The 13,075-nt window shown below is 44.5% G+C and overlaps 1 non-coding gene across 1 annotated transcript; it reads left to right on the top strand.

Moving 5' to 3' along the window:
• The first annotated feature begins 5,841 nt into the window (after positions 1 to 5,841).
• Positions 5,842 to 5,923, top strand: trnas-gcu (transfer RNA serine (anticodon GCU)). The gene has a single exon. It is a non-coding gene; the product is annotated as a tRNA-Ser (tRNA).
• The last annotated feature ends 7,152 nt before the right edge of the window (positions 5,924 to 13,075 follow it).

The raw sequence follows: 13,075 nt of genomic DNA, 5'->3' as shown, positions 1-13,075 counted from the left end.
GAAGTGCTCACTAACACAGATTTAGACAGATTTGTGAACAATATTTGTGAGGAAATGGTCTTTTGTGTGAATAGAAAATGTTTTAGATCTTTGAGTTCAGCTCATGAAAAATGGGAGCAAAAACAAAAGTGTTGCGTTTATATTTTTGTTCAGTCTATATATAATATATATACCTGAGAGCACAAAAGATTATTGGCAAACAGCTTCTGTTCTAAAATCCCACACCTGAAAAGAGACACAGAAAAGTACTATGTAGTTATTGACACTCAGTTACAGGGTGTGAAATATTTTGGTATAAATTAAAATGTGGTTATTTCTGAGTCATCATTTATGAATCTTGATCCAGAACCTTCAAAGTGCTGATGTGGAGACATAACTGTCTTTATTCCAGGGACAGAACTCTGCTGATGTTAAAGGTCTAAGGTGGCTGGTCCAGGTCACGTCGTGGTCCTGATGTGGAAAACAACAACAAAACTTGGATAAGACAGAGAGACCTTTAATGTTGCAGAGCCGTTATGACCACACGATGTTACACAAGGATGTGTTGTGACACATGTCCAATAAATGACAGCTGAACACAACAAAGTACAGTATTTGGAATCCGTCAATCCTGGGCCCCTGCCATGAGCCCAGGTGTTTCAGCAGGTGTTTCTGTGCACCTGGGAAACTGACCATGTTTAGTTTAGTTTAGTTTATTTAGTTTATCAAGGGACAGTGTGCAATAGCATTAATCATTTACAAGAGATGAGGAGATGGTTGCACCAGATTTAGCAATAACTGCTAATTTCCATCTGTAGTCCCAACATATAATTTACAATATACACAGACCACGATCTAAAAAACAAAGAAACCTAAAATACAGATGAACAGAGGACAGCACAGAGACAATACAGACATACAATTTCCACATTTAAAATAACCAAGTTGTTACAGTGCAGGGAGGAACAACTTACAAAACACTAAAAGGCAGTCCAAGTAGCAGCTCCTGATATAAAGTGCAAGGCAGGAATGTGCATAGTTAAAGTGTTGGTGTTGTTGTTGGTTGTCGACAAAGTGCTCGTAGCAGCAAAAAAAGATTATGTGGATTATCTTTTACCTTTGAGCTGAGAATATGTCGAGTTGTTCCTGAGCGTGCTGCAGAATGAAAGGTAAAGTCCTGATAACTGCTCCAGCTGCTGCTGGAAAGCGACTGATTCATTGACCAACAAAAACACAGTCTAAAGTCGGATCAGAGCTGTATTTTTCTATTTAAAGGACAAATTATTCAGAGAGTCAGATGCACCTCTGGAGGCAGGTTCACAAGCCATCATATCCTGCTTGTTACACAGAGACGAGCGGATGGGTGAAATAATTCAACATTAAAGAGGAAAATCTGAACGACATTCTGTAAAATGTGAACGTAGCAGAGATCAGAGCAGAGCTGTCGTCTCCACACTAAAAGAGACACTGTGCACCTTAACGCACAAGGAGCAGCGTAATTTCTAATTTCAGAGGCTAAGTCCTCTGTCAAGTTTATAACTGCAGTTTTAATTTTGATATTTGCTGCAGCGACATCAGCGCTCTGACTGCTGCACGCTCAGCAGGAAACTACTCACCGCTCCAATCTGCAGAATCCGTCATGTATGTGTGTCAGCTGCAGACACACCTGGGGTTCAATCTCAAAATGATGGCCACTGTTTTGTGGTTTCCAGTTTGTTTCTTTGGAACAGTATGCAACTGGCTTTGAGGTGCGTTTTATGATTTGGCGGGTGTGTCAGAGGTGTTAGCCAATCAGCAGCGCCTTGTTTATAAACCAGATTCTGGAAGGTCTTTTCTTACTGTACTTACAGTTTTGTTTTTATTTCACACTTGCTTTGGTGATGGAAACACAAGTTTCCTGTGCAGATAAAACCTCTTTGAGTCAAACTGAATGAAACACTGCTGTATCAAAAGGCCACAACATGATGTTTAAGGCTCCACGTCTTTGGTTAAATAAAGGTTTTGCCACGTTTTGGCTGAACGCAGCCCTGCTTGGTAAAGGGAGTGGGAGATGACACTCTGAGCTGGTTATTGAATGATGCATAAATACAACCCCTCCGCTCCTCGTGTCTTACTTTGGTCCAGATTCTGCTCCGTTAGACCAGATACAGAGTTGGAGACCCCTAAATGACCTTTATGGGCCCAATGTTGAGTGAGTGCGGGCCCCGGGGTCGGCTGCTGTTACCTCTGATTCTTCATCATCTTCTGCTGCAGAGCGCAGCGACCTTCTGACAACCAAGATCAAACTCATGTCATCCAGTGCAGGAGACAGTGAACACAGCATCTTCTCTGATGCTGCGTTCACTGTCTGTTATGTTTTTCCACGTGACAGAGTTACAGATCTCACAGATGCAGAGACTGAAATTTTCCTCCATTCTTCTCGACAGTGAACTCATCACCATCGTGTTCAGTCTGGAGGAGAATCTGATAAATGTGTGTTTGTGGTGTTTCAGAGCGTCGAGTTCAGATTCTGACTCACTGACCTTCATTAAGACCTGATGATGATGATGGTGATGATGGTGGTGATGATGATGATGGTGATGATGGTGAAGATGATGATGATGGTGATGTCAGGAAACACTGAAACATCATCATGTAAAGATGATTTATGTTCAAATACAGATGAAACATCTCTGTTCAGATTCTCTCTGCTACCTGCCTCTGTGTGTGCGTGTGTGTGTGTGTGTGTGTGTGTGTGTGTGTGTGTGTGTGCGCCCCCGTGCGTGTGTGTATTGTGTGAGTGTGTGTGTGTGTGTGTGTGTGTATAAAGAGCTCTGCAGAGTGGAAAATGATTGCTTGTGAAGAGGTTGTTGTTGGACGTCAACAGGAAACACTAACAGCCTTAAGTGGCATTAAGAGTTTGTGTGTGTGTGTGTGTGTGTGTGTTGTAATAATGGGGGTCCTGTTTGTTGGACCATCTGGGGCTTTTCTCTCACACACACATTAAAGCAACTTAATAGAAAATATAGGACTGTGTGTGTGTGTGTGTGTGTGTGTGTGTGTGTGTGTGTTGGAGACAGAAGCAGATAACTATAAAAAAACATTTAAAGCTCCAGTGTGTCGGATTTAAATCTGATCTAATGGTTGTGTTCTGGTTCCCTCAGAATGAGCTGTTTATATCTCCACAGGGAGCAGGTCCTCGTCTACAGAGATCACCATGTTGCACCGCCATGTTTCTACAGTAGCCCAGAACGGACAAACCAAACACTGACTCTAGATAGAGACATTCATGTGTTCATATCGGACACTGTAGTGAGAACCCGGTTTAAATCAGCTGGTGTGTGTGTTTCTGAGAGGAAGAGACCTCTGAGGGTAATTCAGCTCCTCAACAATCAACACTGAAGGAATTCTAACCAGGAGCAGTTTCAGATGGTTGTAATCTGTAATCTGTAATCTGTAATCTGGAATCCTCACTGATAGAGTAATCTGTAATCTGTAATCTGGAATCCTCACTGATAGACGACACTAAATCCTCCTGAGTCTGACACACTGGACCTTTAACTCTGAGCGTTTTTTTGTTTTTTTTAATTTCAGTTTAGATTTGAGGACATTGTGACATGTAAAAAATATACATAAATTTAGGGCTATATATATTTGCAACATTTGAGCCAAACTTGGGCAAAATTTGGAGCTATATATGTTTTATATTTATGCAAAACTTGGAGCTTTAAATGTGCTACATTTGGGCAAAATTTCAGGTCTCCTTCCAGAGTGATTACATAGACCTGGATGGTCTGGAAAAGAGTGGCATGGAGGAAAGGAGGAGCAGATGAGGCAGGTGAAGCTACACCTATACCATTACTTTCTCCTGTGTCTGTAGCTGTGTCTCAAATCACATTCTTCCGTTAGTACACTTCCATGTAGTATGTGTGCACTATGTACTTATTGGCATAGTAGGCGAATTTCGACAGGGTAGTGTTGTCTCAAACCAAACACGGACATTGTGCACTCATTGGAAATGAGGACCGCAAATTAGCTAGTTAGCAAACTAGCATTAGCATTCACATTATCGTTCGTGGTACCAAATCATTACAGACTGAATTAACCCAATAAACACACTGCTGGATTATACCCGACAACAGTATACTGGTGCTTAGTGCAAAAAACATGTATTTGTACAATGCAGCGACGTTCATGGTCGCACAGTCCTCGGCCGCCATTTCCAGTTTGAAAAGTGGTCCCTCCCCTTCTGCTACGTAGCCAAGATGGCGACCATTGAGGGCGAGAAGTGTCCATAGTTCCACACTCAACTTCTTGACCGTTTTGAGTGCACCATCCAGGTACTCATAGTGCACTGCATTTTCCATACTTCTCAGTGTGAACGCACTTATGCACTCACAATATTAAGCGTAAGTACAGAAGTGCGAGATTTGAGACACAGCATAAGATTAAAGTGACTGAATTAAAGTACACAGTGGGACTCATCTGGTTATAAAGTTAAACCGTAGCTCAGCTTTTGTTACAGAGAATCTCCTCATCAGACGAGGGGCTTCAGGCAGTGACACTTGAGGTGTTGTTGGATATAAAAGTGTCATCAGCATACAGACTAATGTTGGGCTGTACAGAGGTCACTGATAGCTGCATGAAACAGCTCTGAACTACAGGAACACTGCTACTTCTGGAGATATATTTGTGCTCTTATGTCTATTTTTCCAAGAGTTGGTGGTGCTTTTTGTGGCTGGTGTTAGAGTTACATTTTATTTTATCATTAAAACACTTTGTGACCTCGGATCTAAACTCAGTGAGAAAAACCTTATAAGTGACGGTCGCAGCAGAGATAAGAGAATAAACCTGAATTATCCTTCAAATCATTTCAGTTCACTTCAGTGTCTCAGAAAACACACACACACACACACACACACACACACACACACACACACCGAGGCTTTCAGTTCACGGACCATTTGACTTTAATACTCCCTCCTCTTTATCTTTAACCCCCGCTGAGCTCAACTCGTCTGAGCTGCTGATGGAGACACACAGACACGTGGCCAAAAGTATGTGGACAGCTGACCATGTGTGTCCATCACTGATCAGCATCACAGTCTCTGCTCCGGTTCATCTCACAGAGGCTCAGATCAGGACTCTGTGCAGACCAGTAAACTTCCTCATCAACAAACTGGAAACCATTAAGATTCAGTCCAGACTCCAGAGTCCTCAGACGTGCGTGGACGAGGCTGAACTCAGACAGGCGGTGATCAGAGCGTCTGTATTACTGCAGGCTGCTGCTTTTAGACGACTCATTACTGCGACCTCCTGCAGACTGAATCCATCACACATCTAAATGTATGGAGCCTCAAACTTTCCTCCCTCAGTCCACTGAGCGCGCTCACAACACAGTACACGCAGCGCTGCGAGGTGATGATGATGAAGGTTATCAGTCGACACAGAGACAGAAAAACATCTGCAGGTTTTCTGTTCAACGTCAAAACAACATCAGATTTAAAGATTAGCTTCACGTCTCAGGTGAACTCTCCAGAGTCACACGTCTCATGTCTGAGGACAAAGACACATCCAGGACACAGACAGACGTCATACTGATGATGGTGGTGGTGATGATGATGGTGGTGATGATGAGGTCAGGTGTAACTTAACATGCAGCACTAACAGGAGACAGTTGGTGCTTCTCAAAGTCAAGGAAGAAACAGGTTAGAAAGTGTGAGGTGCACTGTGCTGACTGTTTTTAAAACAACTGAACGCCACCGGGAAAAAAAACGCTTGCTGCTCCTCTTTATTGTTGCCAGGCAACCACCCCATCACCTCCGTATCCTAACCTTCCCGTGTGATGAGTTGGACTTTTACCGTAAACAACAGCAGCCAGCAGACGAGGTGGCCGAGTGGTTAAGGCGATGGACTGCTAATCCATTGTGCTCTGCATGCGTGGGTTCGAATCCCATCCTCGTCGCAGGTTCATTTAGTCTGTCCTGAATGTGACATGTCAACAAGATAACATGCTCCATTATCAGTGAAACAATCAGCTCAGATCCTCCAGACCTCGTCCAAAGCAGCCATCTGATATCTAACATACAGTTTCCATGTGAAAACAACATGTGTCTGCACCAAAGTTTACTGATGGCTGCACTGAACGCAGCACACACACACAGGAGGTGGGCGGAGCTACATGAGACATTCATACACAGGGGAATTAGCTCAAATGGTAGAGCGCTCGCTTAGCATGTGAGAGGTAGTGGGATCGATGCCCGCATTCTCCACAAGACTTTACTTTCTCCTGAGTTTGTGATTAAAGTGACTGAACTAAAGAACACAGTGGGTCAGTATATGAATGTCTCATGTAGCTCCGCCCACCTCCTGTGTGTGTGTGTGTGGTGCGTTCAGTGACTCAGATGTGGTTCCAGTGAATGTCACAGCTGCAGTAAAAGCTGTCTTGTCAGTCAGACGGCTGATCAGCTGTTCACGGTTCTCTCTGAAGAACTGTGATCACAACCAACACACAGCTGCAAGTTTCCCTTCCTGTCAGAATCAGAACACCTTTATTCTCATTGTATCATTAAAAAACATTAGGAGTGCTGCTGCTGTCAGGTCCTGACAGTTAAAACCTCTTCCTCTATACATTCAACCATCCAATCCATCTAATGAAGCAGGATGTGGAGTTACGAGGTAACTTCAGGGTTAACTCTGGGTTTCAGTTCTGTGAAGCTGGTTCTCTTTTTCCGGGGATAAATCACCATGGTAACAGATGCTGAACAGCTGACCTGATCACATCCTGTCAACATCCCGACCTCTGACTAATCAGATCACTGAAGACAAAAGTATCCATGGACAAAACTCTGCAGTCTCAGGTAACAGGGAGAAAGTAAAGTCTTGTGGAGAATGCGTGCATCGATCCCGCCACCTCTCACATGCTAAGCGAGCGCTCTACCATTTGAGCTAATTCCCCTGTGTGAAGATTAGCATCCATGCTAGACGCTTCCAGTCTCAAATCTCGTGTCCGCACCAACTGCGATGCTTCACGTTACTAGCCAAGTTTGAACACTAGAATATTTTATGTTGATGCGTGTCACACACATGAATCGATGAATGAACTTCCTCCAGTACGTCCTCGGCGTCATACATCCCCAGAGGATCTCAATGCTGATTGGCTATCGCAGTGCGAATTAGCACTGAAGTTGAGATTTTTCAACTCCCACGAAAGCGTATGACTCAAAATTGTGCTACTTGCTTCATTTGCACTGCTCAATTTGCATATTTCACATAACTTGTGTTCATCACACCCTTCACGCTGCCTGGCAGGAATTTGCGACTCATCACGTCGTTACAGTGACTTTATGTGTAATTCACTCACGTCGCCTGGTGTGAACACGTAACATATGTCATTTTGTGAGTCGTTGGCAAACAAGCTATGTTGTGTTTTGTGCATGAGGACGTGTCGACCTCCTGACACAGACGGGGTCGTATCAGACGGCAGGAACAAATGTGGTCGTACAGGTTGAAGGTCTTGTTGACGGTTGTTGGTGTCAGTGTTGCTACAGAACAACAATTTGTTGTTTCCAGAATTAATTTCAGGTGTTTTATAGATTCTTTGTATTTTTATTTGTGTCTGTGAACCTGCTGAGTTTCAGTGAAAGTTTGACAGACTGTGAAGGAGTGTGAGAGCTGAGGGTGAACGTACAGACGGTATAATGTCAGACTGATGGAGGATGAAGACAGAGGGACAGGGGAGGAGGAGGAGGAGGAGGAGGTGACGAAGAGGAGTCATGTTTATCTGATGGATGTCAGACTGAATACAAACAGCCTGATTTCACACAGAACCAACCATCAGCTCCCGTGTGTGTGATATTAAAGGAAAGTCTTTACCTCCTGCAGAGACCCCTCACATCATCACACGATGTCATCATGTCGTCGCTCTTTTTCAATCTCCTCCGTTTAAACGTTTCTGCTGCTGGCGAGAGACAGAAAATATAGATCTGAGACCGACAACAACAACAACAACAACATTATCGCAGCTCTCAGACACACTGCGGGGTCCTGTCCTCTCATTCAAACTTCACTTCTCTGCAGCAGACAGACACATTCATCTTTATGTCTTTCTATCAGACACGTTCAGCGAGACAAATCTGAACCCTGAGACACAATTTAAGTTTGTCACATTGTTTTCTGAGTTTAAAGCTGCGTTCAGTCATTTCTGAGCCCGCTGACATTTTATCATCTCAAACAGTATTTAATCTGCGTCCTCATCCAGCAGTTACAGACCAACATCACGACTCATCATCGTCTACAGCCTGCTTATTTTTCAGAATAAAACAGTAAATAGATTTGCAGTATCTGTGTAATATTCTGACAGTTCCTTTTATTTTAAAAGTAGCACGAGGATGAGGTGGCAGCCTACATGGAGTTGAAGACACCCAAGGAGGATCCTTTGGAGGTTTGATGGTGGTGGAAGATGGGATTTAAATCTATTAAAAAATGTCCCTTCTTAAAACTTTAATCACAGAGCCTTTCCTGATTTGATTTAGCTTTAATTTCGCTTAGACGGCCTTCAGTTTCCTCTGTGTTTATACACTGAACTGTTTTTTTTCCTAAAAAGAGAAACTTTGTGAGGCCCTGATCACACAGAGAGAGTTAGACTGAAGCTTTGTGCTCGCTCCTATTTGTCTGTTTTATGTCCATTATATCTATTTTACACTGCCCTTATTGTAAAGACCTTTGTGCAGCATGTCTTGTATGACAGGTGCTAATATACATCAAGTTTATTATCCTATACAAAATGCATCCGCAAGAGTTGGTATGATCTCCTACGAATGACGTTACATCCTTAACTTACAGTTACAGAGAGTTACAGAGAGTTACAGAGGTCAGGTTTAGGAACAGAGACACGTTGAGGACGTTCCTTAAAATGACTTAAATTTCAAAAGTGTGTGTCCCATCCTCCACCCCGACCTGCCTCCTCACAGTCGCTCAGAGTTGCTTCCTTGTTTACTGCTGTCAGCTCAGTGGTCACCTGATCGCAGTCGTTCAAAATACGTGAGATACGTACGAATGTAAGCGCATTGCCTTCCGGAGGAAAACATGAAAAATTAGTGAATGCACTGCACGCACTCCTTCCTGTTTTCCTCCGTCAGTATTGGTTTCTTTAAACTAACTTTAACCAGGCGATTCTTACTGTAACCATGACGACAAAGCTCTCCTAACCTTTACCACAAAGTGTGTTTATCTGAAACCAACTTCCACTCACTCAAACCGAGTCGTAAAGCAACCAAACCTCATCAGAAAACAGTTGTATTGTTGCCACAGTGACTGAAGTTACTGATGAACGATGACAGAGAGACATGATGGTGTGTGAAGATGTGGAGAGGGTGAGACCTGAGACAGATAGGCAGACAGGCAGACAGGCAGATAGGCAGACAGGCAGACAGGCAGGAGGCCGGCCGACAGGCAGCTCACCGCCTCCGTTCACTCACACACTTCATTTATTTCAAGTTTTAATCTAATTATGAAGTATTTTGGGGGGGCGGGCTCTTTGTGTCGCAGCAGGCCCGTTGCTGAGGGGGTGTCGCTGACAAAGCCCCCTGTCCAAAAACATTTAGCCCGATTTTTTGGTGTCATTTAAAGGTGCAGTGGGGGGGACGGAGGGGACGCAGGGGGACGCAGGGGGACGGCGGTCATGAATACGAGCAGCAGCGGCAGCAGATGGATGGCAGATTAGCACCACCCGTCACTACCCATTCTCCACACTCTCTGCCTTTCTTCTCCACAAAAGTTTCTCTCTTGTCTCCCTAAATCCACCCTCCGCCTCTCCCGACTCCTGTCACCCCTCGCCCGCCTCGCCCGCCTCCCCCGTCCCCCCCGTCACCTCCCTTAAGTCTCTTTTATTGCTCATTTCAGCACGATAAAGACGAGGCAGCGCGCCTCCTCGGCCAGAAAGCAGCCGTAATGAATTCATGGGCTGTAAAGGCCTTGATCCTCCGCCGCCCCCCCACCACCGCCAGGGGAGGGGCGCTATTGTTTAGGAGTATATTGGCTTGTCTATTACCTACACACACACACACACACACACACACACACACACACAGCCGCTGAAAAGAGCCATTTGTTGCAAAAGAGCCATTTCATACAGACAACCCCCCCCCCCCCCGCCCCCGCCCCCGCCCCCGCCCCCCCACTTAAAAACACACTTTCATTCATTCAAACACACACACACACACACACACACACACACACACGGTTACAGAGCTCGACAACAGTAACAGAAGGTGGCGAGCCTGTGACAAAGACAGGCCATGAAATTCAATTAGCAGTTTTGAATCTGAGTTTGTGTGTGTGTGTGTGTGTGTGTGTGTGTGTGTTCGGTGTGTGTGTGTGTGTGTGCGTGTGTGTGTGTGTGTGCGCTCAGCAGGTCTGGATCACTTGTCTCTCTAACAGCCTCACATCAGCTGTCATGTGTCTGCTAATGGGGCGAGCTGTTCTCAGACCAGCTGAAAAATATGTCGACCTTCTTCTCTTTTTAAATAATATTAATAATAATCATCATCATCATCATCATCTTCATAATTATAATGGTTCCACTTCCTGAATGGCGGCCTTTCAGGGCCTCCGCCTGGCTCTGGAGGACAAAGTCAGTTCAACAGCGTCAGAAACATATTCTTCTTTTCTTTGTGTGTCGAGGCTGAAAATGAAACTCAGACGATGTCGGGGTGAAAACTGATGATTGAAAATGATTCTTTACAGATTAAATAAAGATCATGAAAGGATAATAAAAAGATTCAGTCGGACAGAAGTCAAACTGAGACTGAGCATGTGCAGTTTGTCCTGATGGTGGCGCTGCAGGAAACATCATCAACATGTACAGAGCTGATCTTCAGGAGAGCATGAGGCTGATTCAGGACGTGTTTGAAATATTTCTTGTTTAAAAAGTTTCTGGTGATTGAACAGATGCATCATGGGGTTTTCTAACTTCAGACAAACATCAAGTTTAAAAAATATTCTTTGTTTTTATCTGAAATCTTTTTGTTCTGTAAAGTTTGTTTCTGCAGACACAACAGGGACACGAACGCCTCGAGCTTCACAGGATCCATTTCATGCATGTAGAGCATCGACTGTAGAATAATATTTTCATTATTGATTCATCTGCACAATATTTTCTCCATTAATGGATGAATATTAATATGATGATGATATGATAATTTAAATGTCCAAGAACGTTTGTTTCATCTGACAAACAGTCGAAAAATCCAAAACTGTTCTGTTTGTCATCAGGTATGAAAAGCCTCACATTTAAAGGGACACTTCGCAAATTTTCAACCAGGTCTGTGTCACAGCAGTGTGTGTGTGTGTGTGTGTGTGTGTGTGTGTTCCTCACAAGCCACCAAACGTTAGTCGACCAGAGAGGTCATTAGTCAGCAAGATTTCATTGGTTGCTCAGTCGTAGAAAAATAAATAAATAATCATGAAACTCTATCAGGAGCTGCGCTTTGTCAAAATAAATCTGGACCATGTGTGACTTTACTTTGAAAGGACAGCCACAGGAAGTGTCCACGCTCAGCAGTCAGACAGGAGTCAGGTTAATTTCCAGGGCTGGTACCTGCGGTTATTCCACAGGCTAGTTAATAACATGTCGGGCAGGAAATCCAAAGTGTGGGATCATTTTGAGAAGGTGAAGGACGAACCCAAGGTGATATGTAAACTCATCTTCATTGGTCGACTACAAACATGACGTATCATCTGAAACATGGAAGTAGCTACATGCCCATTAGCCCACAGCGTCATTAACAGGCGGCTCGCTCAGTGTGTGACGTGCACTTGGAGATAAAATATAGGCCTATATTAATGAAGGGTCATTAGTACGGTTTTGTCTGACAGACAGGTGGGGAGCTCCGAGAGCTGCTGGCTCGGGGGAATATAAACCCCGCCCACAGAGCGGTGACACAGACCTGGTGGAAACATCAACTGTAAAAATAACGCATGCAGCCACCGTAGCCTTCAGCATTTCAGCCGTCACCATCTCGGTCTTTTGGGTGAGAGGGTGGAGCTGTGGAGGAGCACGGGGGGATCCACTGCTGCCCCGAGCGCACACAGGACGGGTCGCGCTGCACAAAGTCATTAAGATCTGAACTTCCTCCTCTGCATCAGCTTTAAATCATCTGCAAACAGATGCTGATCAAAAGTGATTTCTCTCCTCTGAGTGTGTTTGATAAATGTTTGTTAGAAGTTTGAGTCAACAAATAAATGACCTGCAGTCACCTCCTCCTCTTCTCTCCTCCTCCTCCTCCTCCTCCTCCTCTCTGTCAGGAGGTGTCTAACATCACTGCAGCAGGTACTGAGCACCAGCTGCTCTTTGTGCTGCTATAATACAGACTGTGTGTGCGTGCAGTCGTGTGTGTGTGTGTGTGTGTGTGTGTGTGTGTGTGTGTGTGTGTGTGAGATGCATTTAGGGTCACACTGTAAAAATGTGTGTGTGCAGTCTCAGTCTACAGCTGAGTCCTCAGAGGGGAGGAGTGTCTTGATGTCCACAGTCACATATGGATCAGTTAGAACATGTCACTGGTTTCAGCTCCACAGCTCCCAGTGTGCTCCCAGTATGTTCCCAGTGTGCTCCCAGTGTGCTCCCAGTACGCTCCCAGTGTGCTCCCAGTGTGCTCCCAGTATGTTCCCAGTGTGCTCCCAGTGTGCTCCCAGTGTGCTCCCAGTACACTCCCAGTGTGCTCCCAGTACACTCCCAGTATGCTCCCAGTACACTCCCAGTATGTTCCCAGTACACTCCCAGTATGTTCCCAGTATCAATCAATCAATCAATCAATCAATTTTATTTATAAAGCCCAATATCACAAATCACAGTTTGCCTCACAGGGCTTTACAGCATACGACATCCCTCTGTCCTTATGACCCTCACAGCTGNTCCCAGTATCAATCAATCAATCAATCAATCAATTTTATTTATAAAGCCCAATATCACAAATCACAGTTTGCCTCACAGGGCTTTACAGCATACGACATCCCTCTGTCCTTATGACCCTCACAGCTGATCAGGAAAAAACGGTAGAAACCTCAGGAAGAGCAACTGAGGAGGGATCCCTCTTCCAGGACGGACAGACGTGCAATA

The sequence above is a fragment of the Epinephelus moara genome, chromosome 8, assembly GCF_006386435.1.
Source record: "Epinephelus moara isolate mb chromosome 8, YSFRI_EMoa_1.0, whole genome shotgun sequence".
Lineage (NCBI taxonomy): Eukaryota > Metazoa > Chordata > Actinopteri > Perciformes > Serranidae > Epinephelus > Epinephelus moara.
The sequence above is the reverse complement of the archived record's forward strand: the minus strand, read 5'-3'. Positions and strand labels throughout refer to the sequence as shown.